Below are 27,274 nucleotides of genomic sequence, written 5' to 3'. Positions count from 1 at the left end.
GATACCATATAATAAGCTTTCTGCATTACGTTCTAATGTTTCTCTCGACTATTTCATCATATACTGGACAGAGTCAGAACAAAAAATAAAAGAAACGATATGAAGACACGTCATTTGGAATCTTACTATCACAATAAATTCATCTTCTCTTCTGTATTATTCACCTTCCTTTTATGCACAAGTAAATTTCTAAAATTTGTTTAGAATTATTTTCAAAATTTAAGTGTACAAGGAGACATAATTTCGTGTTTCTGTAGCCAATTTGACCGACATCCGATTCAAATCCTCTTTAGATTCGATTTCTGTTTTAGGACTAGAAGTTGTCATAAACAACACTGCATAAGTTATTCATGACAAAATTCCGTTATATATTTGCGGCGAAGTAAACAAGCGTCATGATTGGTAAGGTTGATGACTGCAAATTAATGTATTGAAGTAAGGACAGGTAAAACTGTACTCTCTGTCTCTGTCTCTCTTTGTCTCTCTCTCTCTCTCTCTCTCTCTCTCTGGCTCGGTTCTAGGGCACGAACGAGGCAACCACCTTGGGCCCCGCGCTTTCAGGAAATCAACTCCACAATGCAATTTTTTGTTCCTTGGGGCCCCGCGCTCATTGCCTGCTGCTTTGGGCCCCACATGCTACTTTGGGCCCCGCACATCCTAGGACCGGGCCTACTCTCTCTCTCTCTCTCTCTCTCTCTCTCTCGTGGAACCATCCATCCATTCATCCACTCAGAAGTATAGATTCATCAAATCACACAAATCATAGGTTGCAATCTTATTTTGTAAAAAAAAGATCCCTGCTTTCCCAGTGCGTGACGGAATAGAGGTTTTACACCTTCCTGGTCACATTGATGAGCTATAATTATCGCACCATTAGTAGAAATAAGTCGAAAACAAGGAAAGCAGATTAAACGCATTTATCAGACTTAGTGGCTTCTGTCGAAGGAAATGCGGAAACAATAATTCATTGTTTTCTGCAAGGCTTCCATTTTAATATTATGTGAAGGCTTAAAAAATGGAATCTTGTACTATTTTTCTAATTAGCCTCTCTCGTTATCTTCCGGAATAACTGATACCAACACCATCATTACTACTATATATATATATATATATATATATATATATATATATATATATATATATATATATATATATATATATATATATAAAATTTACAATGAATATCAGTAAAGATTTGGATGGAATAAAAAAATCTGCATCAGCGGTTTAAAGGTAAAGCCATTAGGATACATGTATTTCACGTTATTAGACTATATGCAGAGAATGGCCTGCGTGTGTATTACCCATAATGCATCGTATATCTATTACCGGATGGATACTAGAGCTGTTGCAGTACAAAAGGGATATCGATATTTTTGTACGGCTTAAAAATAAATCGTATTATCGCCCCCACATAGCAATGCGCACTATACAACATTGGAACTATATGTAACATTTTGGATAATAATAATAATAATAATAATAATAATAATAATAATAGTAGTAGTAGTAGTAGTAGTAGTAGTAGTAGTAGCAGTAGTAGTAGTAGTAGTATGTCAGGGTCAAGCGAATCACAGGTTCTTCATATACAAATTATCCACATGAATGTAACATGGGACATATTTTATTGGGACACATGTGGCATGATACAAATACCATCAAAACATAAATGGTAATAGACGTTGCTAATGGATAGTTTCGATGTACTTAACGATGCCATTATTAAACAACCCGGTAAAAGATGTTAAAATAACTAAAGAGACGCATATAGTTAGATGTGAATGCAAACATTGAGTATTAAATTATCTTCCCTTGAGATGCAGTGAAAATTTATACCGTCTCGTACGTTTCAAAGATGTCTAGAGTTAGATAAATGACTTACATTAAAGACATAAACCAGATCTTCCAATAATTACCGTTTTCAAAAACCCCAAGGCCCTGTATAATGTAGAATTAGCATCTCTTTTACTGCCGAAGCTCTTTCAATAAATGCGTCACGAAGTCACCTTGAAATCTCGAGATAGTTCAATTTCGAGATTGTTCAATTTCGAGATAGTTCATTCTCACATACACATGCACAACAAGCTCGATTTAAGGGAGGAAGATCGGTCATAACAATTTTTATTGAATTCTCTCTATTTTGTGTCGTGTGACCGGTCCAGCTTTGTTTCGTATTCGGACGACCAAGAATGTTTAATACACACTTGTCTGACACACTTTTATGATTTTTATTTCCATTGTTTACTATTTATACGTACCATATTGGTCGCCATCTTGAAACCTAGTTAAGAGACACTTGTCACACGTGACTTTTATAGTGCACACAAAAAATTGCTTTTATATATATATATATATATATATATATATATATATATATATATATATACCATCTGGCCTCCAATGCTTAGTATAAGGTCTGGATAATCTTTTCAATTTAGAAATAGTCTGTAACTAAAAGGGACAAATGGCAACAAAACTTAATGGAGCGAAGGTTTGGTTATTACATTAACAATCGACGAGGAGAATTACATAAAAAAAAGTTGCTAAAGTGATTCTGGTTATCCGAAGAAAATAGACCGAGAGTCCCAATGCGCTCTGTTTAAGTTCTGTCTGCGACTTCTTGGTTGGCAAATATGGCATGTTGACTTCAACTTCAAATCAATAAATCCCTTCACGGAATTTCTGTTTATCTGATGAAGCAGAGAAATTTGCACGAGTGCTAATTTAAAATTTAATTTTTACAAATTAATTAAATAATTTTAATCTTTTGCACGCCTTGGCGAGCAAATGAATGAAATTATCGAGCTAATTTTATCAATTTCATTACAAAAAGATTAGTACATATGTGAGATATGTTTATAACATGAAGAAATAACTACATTCAATATAATGAAAAACAAAATGTGGTTTATCTGTGTGAAAAACATATCCGAGTGCTTCAAACAATGCTCATATGTTTTTTCATGAGTACTGACGTCATTTGCGACGTCATGAAATGTTCTTATACTCATGAACATTATACGATATTGGTATAATGGTATAAATAACTATGTTGTGACTGCGATCTGAAAATTTGCATTAATATCAGATGTAAACTCACAGACCAGCAAAATATTAAAAATGTTAGAAGGCCATGCCGTCGATCATCATCGTCCAAGATCTATCCTGTTTTACAATTCTCAGTTTGTTTTATGCTGATACTCGATGATTCGTTTTCGCAGCTTGTTCGCAAGGTCTCTGCACATGTGAAACAAGCACAATATCGAAAGGAGATGTCAGTTTAAGAGAAAGTAAAAAAACAAAACGTCATAGCATATGAAAATGAACCGAGTAGATCATCATAATTTACAAAACGAAAACGGTACGTGAAAAGGGGAAAGACTGAAAAATCTTGCAAGGATTTCACAACCATAAGTCTTGACCTGAAGCTATAACTAGAATCCGGAAATCTGACTGAATGAAAGTTTGATTTCACCAACCAACTATAAATCAGGATTCAAAATTAATTCTAGAATCCAGCAATCTGATTGGATGGAACGTTGGTTTCACCAACCAGCCAACCGTAACTCAGGACTTAAACTTACGTCTAGAATCCAGCAATCTGATTGGATGGAACGTTGGTTTCACCAACCAGCCAACCGTAACTCAGGACTTAACCTTACGTCTAGAATCCAGCAATGTGATCTCTTGCAGTCATTGACGAATTTTGAATTTAATGTTTTGTGTATGCAGATAAATATTACTTGGAGCTTCACATTTAAGACAAAATCATATATATATATATATATATATATATATATATATATATATATATATATATATATATATATATATATACAGCGATGCTTTTTTCTCAATCATCTACAACAACAGCAACAAGATTACTTCTTGGTTCTTTTAATTCAGAGGGAACGCAGAAACAAAACTAAAAACTTGACATATTAAGTACTTATTGATAACAATTCTATTGAGATTAAGCAATGACTCATGCATTCAAAGAATTATATTGAGATTAAGCAATGACTGATGCATTCAAAGAATTCTATTGAGATTAAGCAATGACTCGTGCATTCAAAGAATTATATTGAGATTAAGCAATGACTGATGCATTCAAAGAATTCTATTGAGATTAAGCAATGACTCATGCATTCAAAGCATTCTATTGAGATTAAGCGATGACTGATGCATTCAAAGCATTCTATTGAGATTAAGCAATGACTGATGCATTCAAAGAATTCTATTGAGATTAAGCAATGACTCATGCATTCAAAGCATTCTACTGAGATTAAGCGATGACTGATGCATTCAAAGCATTCTATTGAGATTAAGCAATGACTGATGCATTCAAAGCATTCTATTGAGATTAAGCAATGACTGATGCATTCAAAGAATTCTATTGAGATTAAGCAATGACTCGTGCATTCAAAGAATTATATTGAGATTAAGCAATGACTCATGCATTCAAAGAATTATATTGAGATTAAGCAATGACTCATGCATTCAAAGAATTATATTGAGATTAAGCAATGACTGATGCATTCAAAGCATTCTATTGAGATTAAGCAATGACTCATGCATTCAAAGCATTCTATTGAGATTAAGCAATGACTCATGCATTCAAAGCATTATATTGAGATTAAGCAATGACTCATGCATTCAAAGAATTCTATTGAGATTAAGCAATGACTCATGCATTCAAAGAATTATATTGAGATTAAGCAATGACTCATGCATTCAAAGAATTATATTGAGATTAAGCAATGACTGATGCATTCAAAGAATTATATTGAGATTAAGCAATGACTGATGCATTCAAAGCATTCTATTGAGATTAAGCAATGACTGATGCATTCAAAGCATTCTATTGAGATTAAGCGATGACTCATGCATTCAAAGCATTATATTGAGATTAAGCAATGACTCATGCATTCAAAGCATTTTATTGAGATTAAGCAATGACTCATGCATTCAAAGCATTCTATTGAGATTAAGCAATGACTCATGCATTCAAAGAATTCTACTGAGATTAAGCAATGACTCATGCATTCAAAGAATTATATTGAGATTAAGCAATGACTCATGCATTCAAAGAATTCTATTGAGAAAGAATTCCATTGAGATTAAGCAATGACTCATGCATTCAAAGAATTATATTGAGATTAAGCAATGACTGATGCATTCAAAGAATTCTATTGAGATTAAGCAATGACTGATGCATTCAAAGCATTCTATTGAGATTAAGCAATGACTGATGCATTCAAAGCATTCTATTGAGATTAAGCAATGACTGATGCATTCAAAGAATTCTATTGAGATTAAGCAATGACTCGTGCATTCAAAGAATTATATTGAGATTAAGCAATGACTCATGCATTCAAAGCATTCTATTGAGATTAGGCAATGACTGATGCATTCAAAGAATTATATTGAGATTAAGGAATGACTCATGCATTCAAAGAATTATATTGAGATTAAGCAATGACTGATGCATTCAAAGAATTCTATTGAGATTAAGCAATGACTGATGCATTCAAAGCATTCTATTGAGATTAAGCAATGACTGATGCATTCAAAGCATTCTATTGAGATTAAGCGATGACTGATGCATTCAAAGCATTTCGTTCCGCTATGTGTGTTGTTATTGGCGTTAAAAAAAATATAAGTTTGCGACCTGTTTTGCTACTCCCTTAGAGAGAATCATTAGGATCCGAGGTAAAGGTTGTTCGTTATAGAAGTCGACAGGCTTTGATGATGACTCAAAACAATATACAGTGATCCATTCAGTACAATGACGATCTCAAAATAATATACAGTGATCCATTCAGTACAATGACAATCTCAAAACAATATACAGTGATCCATTCAGTACAATGACAATCTCAAAACAATATACAGTGATCCATTCAGATCAATGACAATCTCAAAACAATATACAGTGATCCATTCAGTACAATGATGATCTCAAAATCATCACAATAGGAACATCACTCGGCCATTACCGTCTAGAAATAACCTCGGATGTAGTTTTTGTAATACATATAAATTGTATGGCTTTGCTGATCTGCCTTTGGTGGAGAACTCCACATATTTTGCGCAAGAAAAGGCCGATAATGTTTCTATTCTGGCTTTGTCTCCTTCCGCCGCCACATTTTCATAATTGGAAGAAACTTTCAAGATTTTCCTACCCTATAATACTGGCTATTTATTTTAAAAGACCATGTATATATTATGTATTTTTATAAGAATTTTTACTTGGTTGTATGACAGATGGGTGCATTTTGGGTTGGAGAGTATACAGCTTGGTTTTAATTCAGATTTTCACAACTAAGTTGGATTTATAAATATAAAAAATCCGATAAATATTTTACATTGTATATATTTTATAATGAAGTTATTGTATTTTCAGAAGCTAATATTGCATACTGTGGTGAAAATCATTTTCACTTTCTTAATAAATGCTAAATCTAGTGTACTTTGGACTACTTCAAACGACTTTTTTCCAATACTTGGGAGAAGAAAGTTTGATCAGTTCTCTGCTTTACATTGTTCACGATTTCCATAAATACCCCTGTAAAGAAATGAAAGTAGTTGCCAACATTCTGTCCACTATGCGTGCTGCAAATGCATGCATATTCACTTTGTGCCTACCCCTCTTTCAGAAGAACATAATAACTCTACAACGTAACCTGTACCATACGAACAAAAGAAGTTCGAGTGTTGTTCTCGAGAGCGGCGAATACTATCTGAGGTTTCTTTATCGACTTGACGGTAAGAATAGAGTTACAGCCGAATCCTCAAATATCCAAAAAGCTTGACTCACATGGGAGATAATTTGAGACAATTCAAGGAAACAGAAACGGAGCGTGATCTTTCGACAAAGCAAGATAAGAAATAAAATTTCTTTTTTTTCAGACTGCAAGATATAACTATAAATATATTCATATTCAGACTGCAAGGTAAAACGATGCAATTACCTTTGTATTCAGACTGCAAGGTCTAAAGATACCAATACGCGCATAATCCTACTGCAAGGTCTAACGATACAAATACCTCAAGGTCTAACGATACAAATACCTCAAGGTCTAACGATACAAATACCTCAAGGTCTAACGATACAAATACTTCAAAGTCTAACGATACAAATACCTCAAGGTCTAACAATACCAATAACTCAAGGTCTAACGATACCAGTACCTCAAGGTCTAACTACACAAATACATCAAGGTCTAACGATACAAATACCTCAAGGTCTAACGATACAAATACCTCAAGGTCTAACGATACCAATACGCTCATATTCAGACTGCAAGGTCAAATGATAAAAGTAATTTCGTAACTTATGAACAATCTCTTACTGTGAAAGCTGCACATACATTTTTTTTTAAACCATTAAAATGCAGATGTTGTGATTTTTCTTATTCCAGGTAGTTATGATATATAATTCTTTCTGTGAAGAAAAAAAAATTCCAAAGCGAGTCTAGTAAGCTATTCTTACCGGATGCTAGTTTCATTGACTGGAAACACTTATATGCACAATAATTTATCAAAGGTGTAACTATTCTAAGCAACAGCAGCTATAGGAAGAGTGGTTCTGTTACATTTAAGTGTACTCCAAATATATGATAAATACACCCGATCTCGTATTTTCTCGTAGAATGAGACATGATACTGGTTTACAATATTATATACACTTGCTCGGTCAACACCACCGTGTTGAGATTGTTTGGCGTGTATTTTTTTTATAAACTTTTAGTGTCTCTTTTTAAGCGTCTATATTCTTTTATAACTTGAATTTTTCTGATGTGCTTGTCGACCATCCTCCTGCAACAACTACCTGTCCGCAATGACCGCTAGTTCTCAGTCCCGTCCATTTGAGCTACCTATGGTGGCATTATGTCCACGTTGATTGCGGTCGTGTGGCGGCAGTGTTTCAACCAAATTATAACCGAGGATTACCTTCGGTTCTAGAAAAGATGCGGACTTAGAGGGCCATCATATTAAATTGTAACATATGCACTGAGCAGGATACTGCAGGCAGTAGATCGACATTTTGGTTCCTTCTCTACTTTGTCAAGCACCAATAATATCCTGATTTGGTTGAGTAATTCATATTAGAAACAGACACACTTGGCTAGAGCCATAAAAATACTCCCCTTCTATCGGAGACAACGTGTCTAATGCCTGAAATATGTTATGTTTGGCGACCAACACTATTATTATTATTATTAGTAGTAGTAGTAGTAGTAGTAGTAGTAGTAGTAGTATCATTATTATTATTAGTAGTATTTTTATTATTATTATTATTATTATTATTAGTAGTAGTAGTAGTAGTAGTATTTTTATTATTATTATTATTATTATTATTATTATTATTATTATTATTATTATTATTATTTTGTCTTTTTTCTACGTCCTGTTCTATGTGGAACATTAAATACGTAACCTTTTTGACCTTTTGATACCGATTTTGTGGCTCATATTTCGAATTTCTACTTGCTTTTTTAGTCAAATGACTCAATTCCGATCGACTGTTGTAACCAACGAACGATTCATAACGGATGTATTTCATATGTCAGCTTATGTAACCTCGAAAGCTGAAAACTCATCTGGACTTCCAGCAAATCAAAAAGCTGAAATGGGTTGGGGATTGTTTTTAACCCATTTCACAACTAGTTTAAATGGGAAGTAGTGAGGCGACTTCCTGATATGAAAAATCTCGGTCATCATTTTTTTCCAACTGTAATACCAATTTGAGTCAACAGAAGTTTATCAGTTCAAAAGTAAAGTGATAAATAATAGAATAGCTACCTTAACATAACACAGCTTGTTGCACTACATCAATAATAATTCATAGGAGCAGACTTTTCTATCTAAGAAAGCAACTGTAATATTTAATCATCAAATACTATGGGAGAATCTACTCATTTTTAAAGGTACGATGAATAAGTACACGATATCGGATTGTGTGTAACATGTCATACAGTAAGAAATACCTAATTTAAATTTTCATATAATACACTCACCCTCCACTACTACCCCTCCACCCCGACTGATGGCTTCAGAATGAAAAATGGAATGTGCTCACCCTGCACCCCCACCCCGCATGTCCTAAAAGGCTGCGGTGGCGCATTGATTATCTTGTCTAATTCGCAGTTTAGTTTAAAGGGTGCAGGATGCAATCCTACTATTGGATCAAGCTGGATCTTCTTGAACAAGCCACTTTACACCAATTACCACAACATTAGCAAATCTATTTGCGTTGCTCTGTCGTGATGATTTAATCAAATCAAAACCAAACCAATGCATATATCTCTAATTTCATTTACCCTCTTTGCTTCTGTCTACGTCACGATCAACTTCGAACACCCAAATCTGATGAAGTCTACGCTGGTCGTTCTAACCATAATTTCAAGCGATCTACCGCAGGACGGCAGCTCTGTACCCAAGCCGCTTTCGACCGGCTGCGCGTTATGATAAGGCAAATAGGAATGAGATCAACTCTACGTTAAGAAGTTGCGTATCAGTACAACGTTTAAGCTTCTCTCATAATGTTGTCACAGTATATATATAATTATAAATACACGTTCTTCCATAGGAAACAGAAGAGATATAAGTGCACGTATCTCTGAATGTGTAAAATATAATGATATCGGTATTTATCTGTGCAATTCTTCATACATAGATATGCCATTTCTTCATACATCGACATGCCATTTCTTCATACATCGATATGCCATTTCGTCATACATAGATATGCCATTTCGTCATGCATAGATATGCCATTTCGTCATGCATAGATATGCCATTTCTTCATAAATATGTATGTCATTTCTTTATACGTAGAGATGCCACGTCTTTATACATAAATATTCCATTGCCTCCGAAATAAATATGTATTGTTCTGTAGTTGAAGATTATGGATATGGTATTTTGCAAAGGTCAATGCTGATCATGTATGTATGTATGTATGTATGTATGTATGCATGTATGTATGAATGTATGTATGTATGTATGTATGTATGTATGTATGTGTGTGTGTGTATGCATGCATGTATGTATGTATGTATGTATGTATGTGTGTGTGTGTATGTGTGTGTGTATGTATGCATGCATGTATGTACGTATGTACGTACGTACGTATGTATGTATGTATGTATGTATGTATGTATGTATGTATGTGTGTGTATGCATGTATGTATGTATGTATGTATGTATGTACTGTATGTATGTATGTGTGTGTGTACGTATGTATGTATGTATGTATGTATGCATGCACGTGTGTGTATGTATGTGTGTATGCATGTATGCATGTATGGATGTGTGTATGTATGTGTGTGTGCGTGCGTGCATGCGTGCTTGCGTGCGTATGTATGTATGTATGCATGGATGTATGAATGTATGCATGCATGTATGTATGTATGTATGTATGTACGTATGTATGTATGTGTGTATGTATGTATGTGTGTGTATGTATGTATGCATGTGTGTATGTATGTATGTATGCATGCATGCATGTGTATGTATGTATGTATGTATGTATGTATGCATGCATGCATGCATGTATGTATGGATGGATGGATGGATGGATGGATGGATGGTTGGTATGTATGTATGTATGTATGTATGTATGTATGGATGGATGGATGTGTGTGTGTGTGTGTGTGTGTATGTATGTATGTATGCGTGTATGTATGTATATATGTATGTATGTATGCATGTGTATATGTATGCATGTATGCATGTGTGTATGTATGTATGTATGTATGTATGTATGTATGTATGTATGCATGTTTGTAAGTGGCGTGTGTACATGCATGCGTACATATGTATGGAGAGAGAGAGAGAGAATCATGTTACATTTAATTTTCTCTTCATCTTCCAAACCTTTGCTGCTTGCAGATATCAAATGTTCCTTGGGTTGGTGGATAATCTACCTTGAAATTAATGTTTCATCACAGTTTATATGGCTATTCTTAAATCAATTTCTCGCTTGTATGTATTCTTCCCTCTTGGGTAGAAAATAGACTGGTAACACGATCTACCTGGACTGGTGTTCCATTATTCATAAAAACGGTTTAATCGATAATTTTTGCCATGGGTTAACCATGAATGAGCTGAGATGCGGAGATGTTTTACATAAAAACGTAAGCAAATTTGTCCGAACATCACCTTCCTTGAATCAGTCTGAGTTATTTGATTATGCCGTTTATGGCAAACTATTACGGCCATAACTGAATGAAAGTGGGGTCGACTCGACAGTCTGGGTGATTTGGTTGGTTTTGGTAATGCTGTTTGTCAGCATTTGACTTTCTATATGTGGCGCTTTAGACTACACAGCCACCCGAGGCCCCGATAATCTGGATTGCGAAAAGTTAGAAAACTTTAGTAGTTTTCCAGGATACACAAAAGCTTTCTGGACTCGACAGCGAAGCCGGTCGGTTTCAATTGACCTTACGCGAGATGATAGATCGCTCCTCCTACCAATTCACGTGATATGACGCCCCGCTAACCTCAGACAAACATGCAGTATTTGGCAAAGTGATATGTTTCAGTTTAAGTGATATGTTTATTAAAAACTATTTGTATTATTCTTAGAAATGTACCATTTCAAAGTTGCATTAATTATACTGCAGTAGTCAATATTTATATTTGTAGTTCAAGTTCGTATAGTAGTAATCTAAGTGTGTTATTTCAGTAAATAATAAAACAAAAATCAACTTTTCACCTGCTCGAGAAGTTATTCATGTACAAGGAACTTCGATCCAAAATATGTTAATGTATTTAGTATATAATCTTATCCTTATTAATTTTATCTGGCTTATGTTCATCCTGCAGTCGAAGTAAATGAATTAAAAATGAATACCAAAATCGTAAATAGTTACTGTTGAGAAGCACACTGTTGTACATAATAATTTGAAAGTGCTGCTATTTTCGTCAGATGGAATTTTGAACAATGATATATGTTAATGTAAACATATAAATGCATGCTTAACATTACGGACTATAATTATCTGAAACCATTGATTTTATTTCTTGGTTATTACTTTTTTGTATCCCCACCCCTCCTTCATACCAATGAGACGGTAAAGAGTCACTCAAGTGTCTGAAAGATCGAGACGATAAATCATTACTTTGGGAACCATCCAAATGTAAAAAGCAAATTTTCAAACTTTTAAATAATGTTGTCTGACGTTTAGTGCTTCCTATACAAGAAAAATAATGTACATCAAAGCCCGATAGTTGGGGATGGGGTGGTTTCCACCCATATTCTAGAAACATTTCTTTTTACACTTTTTTCAATTTCAATTATTTTCTTTTTATTCAAGTCATCGACGGGACATGCTTTTCTACATACTTTTATTCAACAACAAAAATAAAACAACAACATGTAATTGCCATCAATTGCTTCCAGAATTAGCTGATCGTACACGCGATCACATAAAAGGTCTTAACGCATAGAATTTTTGCTCATGTTTCGGGAAAGGAATAAATCTAATTGCTCCATTTAGACGATCTTGATATCGACAGTCAGAATTACAAGGGTCCCACTACCTTCTTTTCACCCTTATCGATCAAGACGTCAACAAATGATTGCAAAAATTGTAAATACTCATCATAATCAGAGGAAAATGGCGGACGTAAACAATACCTGGAGGTGTGTCTAATTTACGCTCGTTGATTGGTTAATTTATCAGCATGATTGACAAGTGGCGATAAGTCATTTGATCTATCAGCAACTGCCAGTCAACTACGGCAGATATGTTTACCACGTGGACAGCTGACCAATCTGATCGTCATTCATCTGAATGTTTTCTCCCATAATCGTACCTGTGTAAGTTATTTCTGTCGAACGCAAAATCTGTAATGTAATGCATTTGAGTATTCGCAGTTGTTTATAACTCTCCAGTTTAAGGGTTTGTTAGATTTTTGTAATTACTTGTTTGATTATGGGAAATCGGTGCACGGGATGTAGTCCTCAGATCGAATAATTAGCCAATTACTAGGAGCAAACCTCACGGAGTGAAGTGTTGGTGAGACTTAATGAAGTCATGGTTAACTTTTAGTGAATTCAGGTCAGAGCCGCATGAGTGTCTCTGCCGCTTAGTAGTCTCTATCAAAATCTATTTGTGTGACTTGACTCCATGTGCATTAGTTATGGTTGGGGACTGGTGCAATGCACAATGGAATAAAAGAGAATGGACTGTTCCATCATCTGGTGGCGTCATTTATTGTTGGTTAAGGTGGTATATATGCTGTAGAGTTACGGACGAAATGTTGCTTAAAATTATGATTTGGCTGGCCTAAGGTGGCTTCGTAAAAAGAGTTCCCTGTATTAGGTGGTTGAATTTTATATTTTCACGGCGTGAAATGCTGGCGGTACGTTACGGAAATGTAATGAGGAGAAACCATGCAGTTGTGAGGTTGACAGGCAAGTGGAAAGTTGTGAGGTTGACAGGCAAATGGAAAGTTGTGAGGTTTGTGGTCACGTATTAATTAGAATAAAATTATTTGTAGCTTGGACGCATTGAAATTTCCAGTTTGCGTCACTAGTTGTATGGAAGTCTTTGGAATCAGGGGAAACATGTGACTTCTAGCGGTATTCATGCCAGGGTTGAAATCGTTCGGTAAAGACACCACTTTGTCTTGTTACAATACTATGTACGAATTCATATCGTTTTAACTTCGTTTTCTTTTATTTTTCTCCACCCAATTTCGATCAACACTCATAATGTGCCCAAACGTGTAAACAGGTATTTGTGGACAGTCTGAAGCGCTGCAGAAAGCCTTAGAACTTTGCAATCCTGGTCGCTATTTTTGCCAAATCAATTACTTTATTGTATCGTGTAGAAGGAAAAAAAAACACTAAATGACGTCTATTAAAATACCTCAGTATCACGTCATGAATTTATACTTACGCGTAATTAAAAAGATCTAACATGCGTTCTCCCGTATATCTACACGTAATTATAGACGATATCTCATCAACGGTGTCGAGAATGCAATATTTCGTCAAGCAAAAACATTTTGTTTTTATAAATTATGACCTCGCTGGATTCCCATAATGATTGAGCTAGAGACGAAGTACCACGGTTGAAATAAATACTGACGTGAAACAAGGCTTGCATCCAATATCAATCTACAATCCGTGACAATTTCATTCTTATCAGATAAGATGCTTATTGAAACATTGTTAAATAGTAAAGCTAAAGATTTGTTGCTAAAAACTTTCAGCGAATAATCACCGTAAAACAGACAAGACGTGAAGGGGAAAAATAGCACGCATTGCATCAGAACCTAATTCAAATATCGAAATTTTTTATCATATCGGCTGTACTTTAACAACGTAATTTACCGTGCTGCTTGACCGCCTTCCCCACCTCCCATCGAATTTTCTCTTGTTGCTTGAGACAAAGGGTATTCTCATCTTTACAAATGTTTTTGAACTCTCAGACTCAAACTCTTCTCTCAGGCTCCGCAAACATTTACACACAACAAATCGTGGTTGATCTTTATATGTAATATCCAGAAGAGAACCGAACGTTTATTTTTAGGACTCAGGTTACAGAATGTGTTACGTTAGCAAATGTATTTGATAGCCTCAGACTTGAATCATGAACAACTATTAAGGCAGTATGTGCAGTGACTTTTCTTTAACGGCTAATTTCATCGACAATGTAGAAAATACGAATTATTGTTTTCCTCAGACAATGAACTCTATCTTCAGGAAAATTTCGGTGAAAAATAGACGTCAAAATTTGTCTTAAGTGCGAGCGAAAAAGATTAATCTACTAACGTATCCCTGCCTGGATTTCATTAATATAATGTTTCACAACTTAAACCGAAATCTAGCAATCGTATTGGTTGAAATTTAAACCTGAATAAAATTGACCAATCATATGTCTTTTTATTTTACACTGGGTTAAGACTAATGTTGGTAAAGCTAGGGACTGTTCATTTTCGTAACACTAGCTAAATGAGTATAAAAATGATTTATTCTTGCTGGGTAATGATCTATACCAAAAAATATATCGTGAAGTTACGGCAATATAGGCACATGAAAAAACTAAACATAAACCAAAACTTAAATACCAATCTTTTATTACTATGGCTTGCAAATAAATTGTAAGCAACCTTGAGTCTTGGAATGAACTGTCACATCGTCATTATGAGATATGATAATGTATGCACAGATACATTAAAGAAAATGTAAATTTCAGCGAAAAACTTTGACCAAACTTTAATGTAAACCTTCTATATATTTGACCTTGACCCTAAAGCCAAAAGTGGCTAGCGAGCGTGTCAGAGGATGAAAAGTATTTGCTTCGTAGTGAGAGCATGCACAGTTAATACAGACCGAGAAAAAATGTATAGATCCTGTGTCCGAATATATTTATATATGTGACCTTGACCTCGAAGATCAAAGAGGTGATCAAGTGCGCAATATATACCTCGAAATGCGACGTACAACCAGTTATGAGCAAAATCAATGGAGATATTAAAAAATAGTAAAACGATGAAAACATTTATCAAAACCTTAACGCAGATCTATTATGTCCGTTACATATGTCCCAGGTGAAACTGGCAATCAAATGTGTCATTTATATAGTGTTGGAAAAATTAGGCATATTTTGGCAAATATCTATATCAATGTATATCGTAGTAACTTTTTCCTATATAAACATGAGACAAATCTTTATTAACAGAAAATTTAAAGCGAGAAGAGTGTGATAACTAGCTCCTGAGTTAATGGTACGCCAAAAAAAAAAAAAAAAAAAAAACCGGCTTGCTGCATTTATTGCGTATTTCTTTAACCATCGTTTCTTAAGCTGACCGAGTCCAAATTTGGCATCAAAGTTCATGTACATTTCAATCAATAACAGCCATATTCACACATATCTACAAAGTGTGGCATTAAACGATATTTCCATTTCTTTGGAGCCGCATGATCCCAAGGGAGTGGTTTTCCCGGAAATGTATATCGCCAGAAAAACGCCCGAGTAAAGCCATATCCAATATAGAAGTACACCTACTGCCAGAATACTGACAAGTTGGTTATCTGTTTATTGTTTATATGTCCAGATAGACAAGAATAGTGTTACGTTATACTAGATGAACAAAATGGCATTAATTTTTCTACTCCATAACGAGTGAATAATAAAGCTATCATAGATGTGATATATTCCGTCATTTGGCTATTTGTTTATGATAAATATCATAACCAGCATATATCAAGGGAGGTTATTTGAGCCCAAGCCTAAATTGGAGAATAAGTGAGAATGATTTAAAAAAAAAAAAAAAACAACAACCAAAAAAAAACAAAGACAATAAATTCTCCGATACCTAATTGCACTTTGAATAATTGATTCTACTTTAAAAAAGAGATCTTTTATTTTTAATGTGTAGGAGTTTTGATATCCACATGAGTTTGTTTCGATTATATGTCAAGGTACTGCGGCGAGTGATAGAGGGATTAAAGTAATATTTTGTTGTTAAGTGTTAGCACTCCTGTTTGATTTCGTTGACTGGAATATTTCTAAACTTTCGTACATTTTGTTTCATTCATTCTAATTTCATTTTCTGTCCTTACGAACACCTTTTATTAAAAAATTCAGCTTCACGAATTACGGCATTTTTGAAGTTGGTTTGTGGGTTTAAGCTCTATTTTTCAGCACATGATAGGCTATATATGGCGGCCAGTATATTTCGTGCAGGAGGAACCAAGGAAAATCATCGTAAGAACCACAGACCACGGAAAGCAACAGGCAATTTTTTTGTTGTTGTTGTTTTTTTTATTTTGTTTATTTTTTTTCCTTTTTGTTTGTTTGTTTGTTTGTTTTGCTCGTTTGTTTGTTTGTTTTTACGACCCACTTTGAACGAGCTAAGACTAGATGCCACGCAGATATGTCAGAGATCTGTAATCTACCAAAGTTTAAATAATTACCGAGTGCTAAGAAAGTTGGTGTTTTAAAAAAAAAAACTTTCTAAAATAATTTACATTATTTTATCAAACTTGTGTTAATTTCTGATCATCTTTACTCGATGTGTTTTTTTTTTTTGTTCGTTCCATTTTGCTTTCAGTAATAGAAAAGTAGCATAGGTTCTTTGTTGTACAGTAATAAGTTGAGTACATATTAATTTATATTCCATTGAATGTAAATTCTTTCCAATAATGTAGAGATCCATGTATTGAAATTTTAAAATGTTTCGTATTCTATTGGAGTATTGACTGTGATATTGATGTGAGTTAAATTTGAAAATGTTTCGTATTATATTGAAGTATTGACTGATATTGTTGTGAGTTAAATTTGAAAATGTTTCGTATTATATTGAAGTATTGACTGATATTGTTGTGAGTTAAATTTGAAAATGTTTCGTATTCCATTGAAGTATTGACTGTGATATTGCTGTGAGTTAAATTTGAAAATGTTTCGTATTCTATTGGAGTATTGACTGTGATATTGCTGTGAGTTAAATTTGAAAATGTTTCATATTATATTGGAGTATTGACTGTGATATTGCTGTGAGTTAAATTTGAAAATGTTTCATATTATATTGGAGTATTGACTGTGATATTGCTGTGAGTTAAATTTGAAAATGTTTCGTATTCTATTGGAGTATTGACTGTGATACTGCTATGAGTTAAATTTGAAAATGTTTCGTATTCTATTGGAGTATTGACTGTGATATTGCTGTGAGTTAAATTTGAAAATGTTTCGTATTCTATTGGAGTATTGACTGTGATATTGCTGTGAGTTAAATTTTAAAATGTTTCATATTATATTGGAGTATTGACTGTGATATTGCTGTGAGTTAAATTTGAAAATGTTTCGTATTCTATTGGAGTATTGACTGTGATATTGCTATGAGTTAAATTTGAAAATGTTTCGTATTCTATTGGAGTATTGACTGTGATATTGCTATGAGTTAAATTTGAAAATGTTTCGTATTCTATTGGAGTATTGACTGTGATATTGCTGTGAGGTAAATTTGAAATTTACACCAGTGCAAAATGAGATATTAATATTTTATTTTACCTCATATGTTGCGTATTGCAACCTGAGTCTAACAAAGCATATGTCATTGTCATCGTTATTGCCAACCCGGGGCCTTCGTTTAGAAGGTCATGGAGCTTGAGAATTGATTACGCATTGCATTTACGACCGTATAGAAGCTACAGCAGTTCATGTATAGTGTGTAATCGATTTCAAGCTTGATCACATCATGAATTCTACAAGATATTAACTTCAATTTTTTATAACTGCAAAAATACAAAAATAGTAACAAGTCTCAAGATATAAATAGTAGAACTATATTTAAAACATTGTTTACAAATATTATCATTTAACACATAACAAGAGCGCATGAATACATAGGTGGTTCTTTCGACTTTAGGAAGGAATAAAGTTCTCTGCGTCACATGTTGATAGTTCAGCCAGTCTAAATGCTGGTTACAAAAATTTGGTAATAATTGGCTTTTATTTGGAGATGTATTTATTAAACGCTTGTACATAAAAGGACTCAACTTTTATTTGCAAAATAACCGTTAGATATCATACTTGTACTCATATAACCGTTAGTTATCATACTTGTACCCAAATAACCGTTACACATAATACTTGTACTAAATAACAGTTTGATAGATACTTGTACCCAAATAACCCTTAGATATAGCTGTACTCAAATAACCGTTAGACGTGATACTTGTACTAAAAACTGTTAGATATTTGTACTCAAATAACCATTAAATATCACTTGTACTCAAATAAAAGCTTCCAACATTACAAGAATGTTTCACAGGAGAATGCTAAACAAAGCTGAAAATTTCATGCCTGAATCTATGCATTATCACAAACCCACCTATGATGAAATAGGTGTGGGACCAAAAACAGTTTCAGATTCGAAACCCAGCTGCCCCCATGATGTGCTGTTTGTTTCTAATTTGTTTATTTATTGCTTCAATTTAATGGAAGATATTGTTTTATACGTGAACCAGGAACTTAAGACAGATTTACAGGCAGCTGTCGACCGCTCCGCTGGCCTAAATGGTTAGAGCGTCCGTCCCGGATACGGGAGGTGGCGGGTTCGAATCCCGGTCTAGTCATGCCAAAGACTTATAAAAATGGTACTAGCAGCTGCCTCGCTTGGCGCTCAGCATCAAGGAATTAGTGTTAGGATTGGTCGGCCTGGTGTCAGGATAATGTGACTGGGTGGGACATGATGCCACATGTCCGCAGCATGATGACCCAGTGCTAGACATCACTATAAACTGCCACACTGCAGGCATCGCAACGATATGACTTGAATTGTTTTTAAAAAAAAACAAATCATCAAAAAATTCAGCCGTTTGTTACAATGGAATCTCTCTCTCTCTCTCTCTCTCTCTCTCTCTCTTTCTCTCTCTCTTATCACTTGAGGCTTCGCCATTCGTAAAAAAATAGATAATATATGTATATCACACTCTGAACTACACTGCTGACCAAAACCAATTGTATCCATATACGGGAGAGGATGTAGTAAGTTTTAAAAATCTTGTTTCCAGCCAATTCGCCGTTTATATTTGTATTTTGTATATTTGTATTTGTAGTCAGGCAATAATATATGTTTCAACCACGTAGCTACCTGACCTGCTAAAATCAGTGCCACTCAGTTACAAGAAAGGAATGGTTGACTTCGAAAATTTCAACATTTCTCTATTTAGAAATTATCTGCCGAAGCATCCCCATCGTAAATAGTGCGTTTCAGAACAAAGAAGAAAATTAACGCAATTTACTTTTCATCACGTACATAAACAGCTATTTTCCGAGCAAACATGAATCGACTATGCATTCATCAATTATTCCTCATCTGTGGTCGAATGTGTATCAATTCCGGTTTAATTTGTTCGTGAGCGGCCAGACTAATTGTTTGCCATGAGCCGCAGTGGGGGTACAAGTAATTACTCTGCGATGATTAAATGAAAAAAAGACCCGCTTCAATTGATTTCAGCCAGGCAAATTTGAACATGACATTGATCTGTGATAAATGATTCATATCCAGTAAATCAGTGTGAATGTAATAAGTATTCATTAACCTGAATCAGGACATATTAACGCTTTCCTTTTAACAATGACTAGAGTTCATCAATGCATTAAAATATTCATCTTTTTTTCGAAAATATCAGCAATACTATTTTGTTTCTGAGATGTGAGAGTTAATGAAATAGTTGCTTTAAATGCAACAGAATTGTGGTACTTCGCAGCAAAAACATCGATAAATATCATCCTTGAACAGTGATTACAAACAGACGTGTTTCCTCCAAACACAGAACTTGGTACTTCGATATAAAATGAGGAAAAGGTTTCCTTCTATGTGAAGAATGCGAGACGTCATGCATATAAGAATTCATTGTGATCAACGAAAGACTTACACAATTACTCAATGCATATTTATATAAACTATATAAGTTTTGCAGCCAGTTACAGTTCTCTCTCTCTCTCTCTCTCTCTCTCTCTCTCTACATTAACAAAGACCCAACAATTCAAAGCCATACCTGGCCCTGCATTAGATGTTGTGAATGTACTGAGTTGACTGTAATTTCTCCTCGAGGAAATCGATTCAATATTTGTAGTAATCTTCTCGTCTCATGTAGTAGTATGACTTACAATATTAATTCACCATGATTGCCTGACAATCTCCACGAGGGAGCAGGATTCTAGACTACCACCACGTGTGGAAGAAAATGTTTGATCTGATCATTAAGTCTAACTAAAAAATGGCGCTATACTCGAATTGCAATCAATGGATATTAATGCTGTAAAGTCATCCAATTCCAAGTTTATAAAGTTTTCTTTATGGCGAGGGGTATGGGTATTGAATCACAGACTGACACAGTGAAACCCCGACTTATTTGATTCTACGGCAGTAGTGTCTGAGAAAAGGACCTAAATGCAATTCATAACCCAGAGACAAAATGAGGTGAACCAAAAGGCGAGCACTAATCATACCGGAGATAAACTGATTAATGGGTGAAATGCTTCGTTAACGCAAGACCATATGACTATTGTAGTCTGTGAACCAATCTGTCAATTACCCATGAATGTCATTTCCGGTATAAGCACGTGGCGAATCGATGCAAAGTGCTCTGCTGAGTTAAAACGGTCAATATTCTCAAAATTATCTCAAAACAGTTCCGGAGTTTAATTATTTCTCTTTAAATTGATACCAACGCAATTTGTCCAGAAACACAAACATAATGTATTGACAGTATGCCTTGTGAGAAATTTGTCATGCATACAGTGAAAAAGAAAGATACAATATTTAGTACATTAGGATACAAGTTTATTTAAGTGCGCTCATAATTCATATGAATATTTATTTTATTAAATACCATAAATTGATTAAAAATAGAAATTAAAACAGTTTTTGGTCCCAGAACGAGGACGATATTATAAAGCTATGGGGAAGTACGAGATAATGACGCCGTGGGGCTATGTCACATTGCGCTACGCGAAGTGAACAGGCCCACGGACGAGTCCGGAAAAACAACCCCTATAGGTCACATCAATACGTACAAACCAAAGAAACAAAGTTTTATATCCCTCTAGAAATACTAACACCAGTATAGCTCCCGTACAATACTACATACCACCAGGCCTTTAAATCCTTCTATATGATTCTATTATCTTCCTTATATATATATATATATATATATATATATATATATATATATATATATATATATATATATATATATATATATATATATATATTGATCTTTGGCAACTAAATAAATTAAAGATAACCTGCTCGAGATGGGAGAAGTACAAATAATAATAAAAAAGTATAGACCCCACTTGGAGCACAGTTAATCTCATGATAAAAAAGCGACAGCGAACACAAAATAGCACACATATAAACCACTAGGGTTTTAATTTACATAACAGTACATCGCTGACTCGCCAAAATTCAAAATTGCCACAAATCTCCTATTGAGATCATTACTCACAGGGAAAGATAGGACAACTGGGTAATGGAATTTGATCGATAATTTGCTGTCCTAACATAAACACATATATAGCAATCATACCATATAGCATACACATATATCACACATGGGACATAGGGCGACCCCTAGCAAAGGTCAACTTTAACTAAGTAGGGAAGGAACTCCGAGGAGGTGATAGAAACCATTCTCGGATGAACTTCCCTATAGATACACTAGGGACTTTTTAGAAATACCCCAACAAATTTCTAAATTTAAAAATATTTCATTTAAAAATTCTTTTTATAAAAATAACACACACAACGCACCTTTGGGGGAAACAACAACACATAAACAATTTCCGCTTCTTTGGCTATGTAGGGGGTGGAGCATCTGTCTGGTGCCGCCCCCCCCACCCCCAACAAAAAAAAAGATATTATAAGGCACGTCTCTGAAATTTGTTTATAAACGCAAATTGAGATATATCAAACAATCGTTCACACATATCGACCATGGCAAAGATCATCACAAAAGCCATCTCCATGAAAAAGTTTACTCGAAAGAAAACATCACTGAAATAAGTCGAACTTATTGAAGAAAACATCATTGAAATAAGTCGAACTTATTGAAGAAATGCATCTCAAAGCCAGTGAAATTATGTAGGAATAGGTGATTGTGTATTGACGGTGAAATGCACTTTACATCAAGTGTAGTCGGCGACTATTTTCCATTGGACAAAGATATAAGACATAGTACTTGCATGTCGTGCATCCTAGAAGACATGTCGTGAATCCTAGAAGACATGTCGTGCATCCTAGAAGACATGTCGTGAAAACACTCTTTGCATCAGACGGAGATAGTGATTTGTCATTTGAAGATTAGAAGTGGTTTGAGATGGACTCACTGAGGAAAACGACAATAATAAATATAACTTCTTATAATGGCGTGGATAATTGCAGAGGTTTACAGAATTGGTAACGGGTGTTCTTTAAGAATCTTAAAAAGTAAGATTGGCAAATTTACAGATTTCATGGGGCCAGAAAATTTGATATAAAATTTTAATAACATTTAATTTTTCTTGTTCTGCGACGGTGTCAAAAATTTGTCTATGGAATAAAGAAGAAACAAATTCACAATTGTTTTACAAAATACTACAATAAGAAAATGTTGGCATTTATTACATTGTTATTTCATGGCCGTTTGTACATAAATGTACGTGAAACTACAACAACAGATGTCAGATCAAATTGGATGAATGTAAAAATGGCTATTAGCCACCATTTGATTCCAAAATCAATTTCGCCATCCCTTGAAAATATTATCTTTTATCACAAGCCCACCGTGTTACAAAGGAGGCACCAGAGTGGCACTGTTTGTAGTCCGTGTGGACTTTATGGAGGCACTAGAGTGGCACTGTTTTTAGTCCGTCTGGACTTTATGCAGGCACCAGAGTGGCTCTGTTTGCAGTACGTGATGCATTTTTATGACTACATACCACTCTATGCTTTTAAAGCTTTCCACAAGTTGAACAAATATGTTGTAATTACTCTATTTACGCATAAAAATATAAATGATAAATGAGCGTTCGCGATCAATATGGGCTGTAATTATTCGTTACAGATTTAAATATGCAAATATCGTTGCTTTTTATTTGAAGAAAATATAATAAAGTGCTTATGCGATTGAATTGTATTGGTAATAAATTAGACGTTGCTATCATGCTATGTATTTAAATTTGTAGTATTATTGAAAAACGAACAATTATCTGTCAGCTACACCCATTTTTGAAGCGACGTGTCGTAGCTTGTCCCAGTGTTTGACCCAAAATATAATGGAAAATCTCATTTAAGATAGTTCATAGATATGATGAAATGATTACTGAAATTACTGTAGAACAGTAACAAACATAAGGAATAATAAATAAGAGTCAATAAATAATCAACATATACATACTAGTGTATGCAAACATACTATCACAGAAGAGGGTTTATGGTGTAAAAGAAGGGGGACTAAATGGACACAGTCCCAACAAAGTATACTATACAATCACAGAAGGATAGAAAGTGTTTATAGACACACTACTATACCATAAAACATGCAAGCATTTTATCACACTATGGTTAGGGGTTTTAAGTTTTAGCTGTAGAAATAGACATACGCCAAAACGTACACACATACATATACAAATTATTGACAAATGATTAGTATCTATCTTCTCTGGAGACCTGGTGGTTTTTTTTATCGACTGGATTCCCTCAGCATCGGCTGCACATCTTTGTGCCCATCTCTATTTTTCATTTCACCTTTAAATGTTTTGTGAAAACCACGGGCCTAAATCTTGGTCACCTTATCCCAATCTTCCTTCTCCTCAGTATCTAGTCTTTATATCCCATCTTTCTAATTTTTTCCTGCACATTCGTCCAAACGGTATTCATACACTGTATTTCCATCTCCCTTTTCTCCTGCTGTTTTATCCTCTTGTCCTCCGCACACACCGACTTGATTATCAAAACTTCTTCATGCATTACATCTCTGACGGACTCTTAAGAGATTCTCAGAGAGGTGATTCCTCGCATTGAATGCCTCTTGTGGCGGGTAACATTCCATTTCCTCCACCACCCGACCCAGGAGTTGCTGTCCTCTCTCCAGCAAATTGATGGTTTAAATCAACTTGCCCACTGGGTAGTATCCATACTTTGCTGCAAGAGTGCTTCAATGCGTTTCTTCACCCAAAAAGTAAATGGTATAACGAATAGTTACGCAAGTATTACCACTTTCTCAAAATTTTCTCTTTTGAGACGAGAGTGCATGCTTCTTTTCTTCTTCTCTCATCATTACACATTTGTCGTCTTGTTTCTGGCTAATATCATCGATTTGACATCCATAACATCGTTCTCTGGTCTGACTGGTGATGTTTTCAGCCATATCATGATCAAAATGAGACAAAAGGTTTTTCTTCTTCTGGCCATCTTGATATCATGACTATATGTGTCTTGTTCACCTGTAATTTATGACTGGTTGTTGACCTAGATAGAAAACATCCTCATCACCTATCTTCATGTATTCATCGTTCTCAGTCATTTCTTTTGTTCTAATAGTCCAGGATAACTTCTTTCAAACGGTTGAATTCCATATTAGAGGTAGTTTCTGTGTTTAACAGCCTGATGGTCGATCCTTCATTTTTTATAGTCCATAACTTGTGAAGCGGCAATCTAAGAATCAAAACTGGGCGCATATCATTTCCAGCCCTCTTACACTTCTTTCAGATGAAGTTTGCCCACTTTACGTGTTCTTCAATCAAGAATGTTGCCGATATCGTACATGTAGTCTTCTTTCTTGGTCACTCGTTGTAACTTAGGTAAGTAACCTGTTCCTCTTAATACTTCTCCTTTCATAGTTTCCAATTTATAGACAGGAGGTTCACGTCCACGCACTTGTCCAGTGACACGAAGCAATTCGATTGTCTAGATAAGCAATTAACCGTTTGGCAAAAGTGTGTTTCGATTTTACAATGCGAATCCGAATCTCCGTTCTCTAACACTTCTTACTTTTTGGTGTTCCAGTCAATTGATCAAACATCCCTTCGTCATCAGGGGTGACTTCTTCGGGTGCACATCAGATGCTGCGATGGTACGATTGATTATAAACTTTGACTAAACCTAGTAACACGCCAATGTATTTAAGATTGTGTTGATGTGTAAAATATTTCCACATACGTTTTTTTTTAAAAGTTATTAGGGGTAGGGGACGATGTCAACAAGGAAGCTTCGGTCTTACTAAGTGGCTGAGCAGACGGAGTATCTTCTCCTTCTTCTATCCAGATGGTTGTGTCTGTCTTTGTGGCTTTTGTAATTTTCTTCGCTTTGCACGATAGTCATGAAATTTCTTAGAGTAGCTTTAGTTGTTTATTCAAGAGCTTTGCGGAGTAACAGTTGAAGACGTTCCAGTAATTGTTGGTACCGTCCTGAATTTTCTTTTTCTGAAAAAAATCCGTTCGATCCATCAACGACTGTTATTTTTGTTGTAACTGTGACATCTCGGTGAGATTAGAATTAGGAGGTCAATGAGGCATCCTTTGTTCGTACCAACGATGAAGTTCCATCCATTGCTTGTACGCAAACAAAGCGAGTCTTTCCATGAGATCCAAAATGTACAAGTGTGATGTCTTTTAATAAAGAGTTGTGTCCTTTTTTCTTCTTTCTCTTCATCTCATAACTTCTCCTAAAAGATGTCCAGCAAGGTCCTTACAAAGAAGCAGCCCCTTTTAACAAGATCCTATCCTCATGGTTAAAAATCCTCGTCCTTGAACCAGTAGGGTTTTTTCTTTTGACTGATGGGTATTTTTTATCAGTTGGCAAATAACGCAAGGATGTTTTTCTACTCTTTGTTCTGTATGTTGGAGAAAGGTACATTTCTTTTTAAAATGTTTAAACAGAATTCATACACGGTACCGTTGATTTCTTTGGGTGCATTTTTAATGATTAGTTTTCGCATAGGAGCATTGGATTTGGTCAGTACTGACAAAACATCCAAAGCTATACGAGGAGTCTCATCCTTTCCCATTCTTTCCCCCTTTTGGAAGAAGGTTTGGTCTTGGGATGAAAATGATGGCATGAACTTCTTCGTGACATCTTTGTTTCAGGAGCAAAAACGCTTATCTCACCTCAACACTTTTTTAAATTTTTTTTGTCTCCGCTGATTGTTGATACGTCGTATCAATTTCATTATGGGCATCATTCGACGGTGAAGTGTTTTTCAACGGACTAAATCTTGACTGCTATTGTTTAGACAAATCCAGCAAACTTTGTAATACGCCAATTCTGTTTTATACTTTTATCTTTGCAGAGGCCACTTTTTTAGCATCAGCAGCAGCAGCAGTCACTAAAGCAGTAGAAGACGTCCTTGCTGACCAAGAAATAGAAGTTCTTTTAGAAATGGGTTTACAATTTGTCGCCAAAAATAGGAAACACTTGTTTTAAATAAGGTTTTGCAAGCATCATCAGGAATGCGGAAGAAGAAGCAGAAGTGGCAGAATAAACCGACACCGATATGCGTGGTTTTCAGGAGTGCGTGCGCATTTGAACTGCAGTACCTCTCTTTCTGACAGGAGAGTATTTCTTGAGACTTTTCTCTTTTTTGTGAGAACATGAATTTGCTGCACCACTACCAGCATTCGTCGGTTTTCTTTGCCGTCTTCTAGGAGATTTTGGTCTTTTTACTTTCAGTAGTAGAATCCCATTTCAAAAGTGAATGAATATTAACACTTCATAAAGGTCCACTTCCACCAGGCTTCAAAACGAATTTGGGATTTTG

At 34.9% G+C, this 27,274-nt stretch overlaps 1 protein-coding gene across 2 annotated transcripts in view; it reads right to left on the bottom strand.

The window, feature by feature from the left end:
• The window catches only part of LOC149804008 (solute carrier family 60 member 1-like), a 150,300-nt gene that overhangs the window by 85,286 nt on the left and 37,740 nt on the right, over positions 1-27,274 (bottom strand). The gene's annotated exons all lie outside the window — the stretch shown is intronic.

The sequence above is a fragment of the Sinohyriopsis cumingii genome, chromosome 3 (assembly GCF_028554795.1).
Source record: "Sinohyriopsis cumingii isolate HCF-2022 chromosome 3, ASM2855479v2, whole genome shotgun sequence".
NCBI classification, from domain to species: Eukaryota; Metazoa; Mollusca; class Bivalvia; order Unionida; family Unionidae; genus Sinohyriopsis; species Sinohyriopsis cumingii.
The sequence above is the reverse complement of the archived record's forward strand: the minus strand, read 5'-3'. Positions and strand labels throughout refer to the sequence as shown.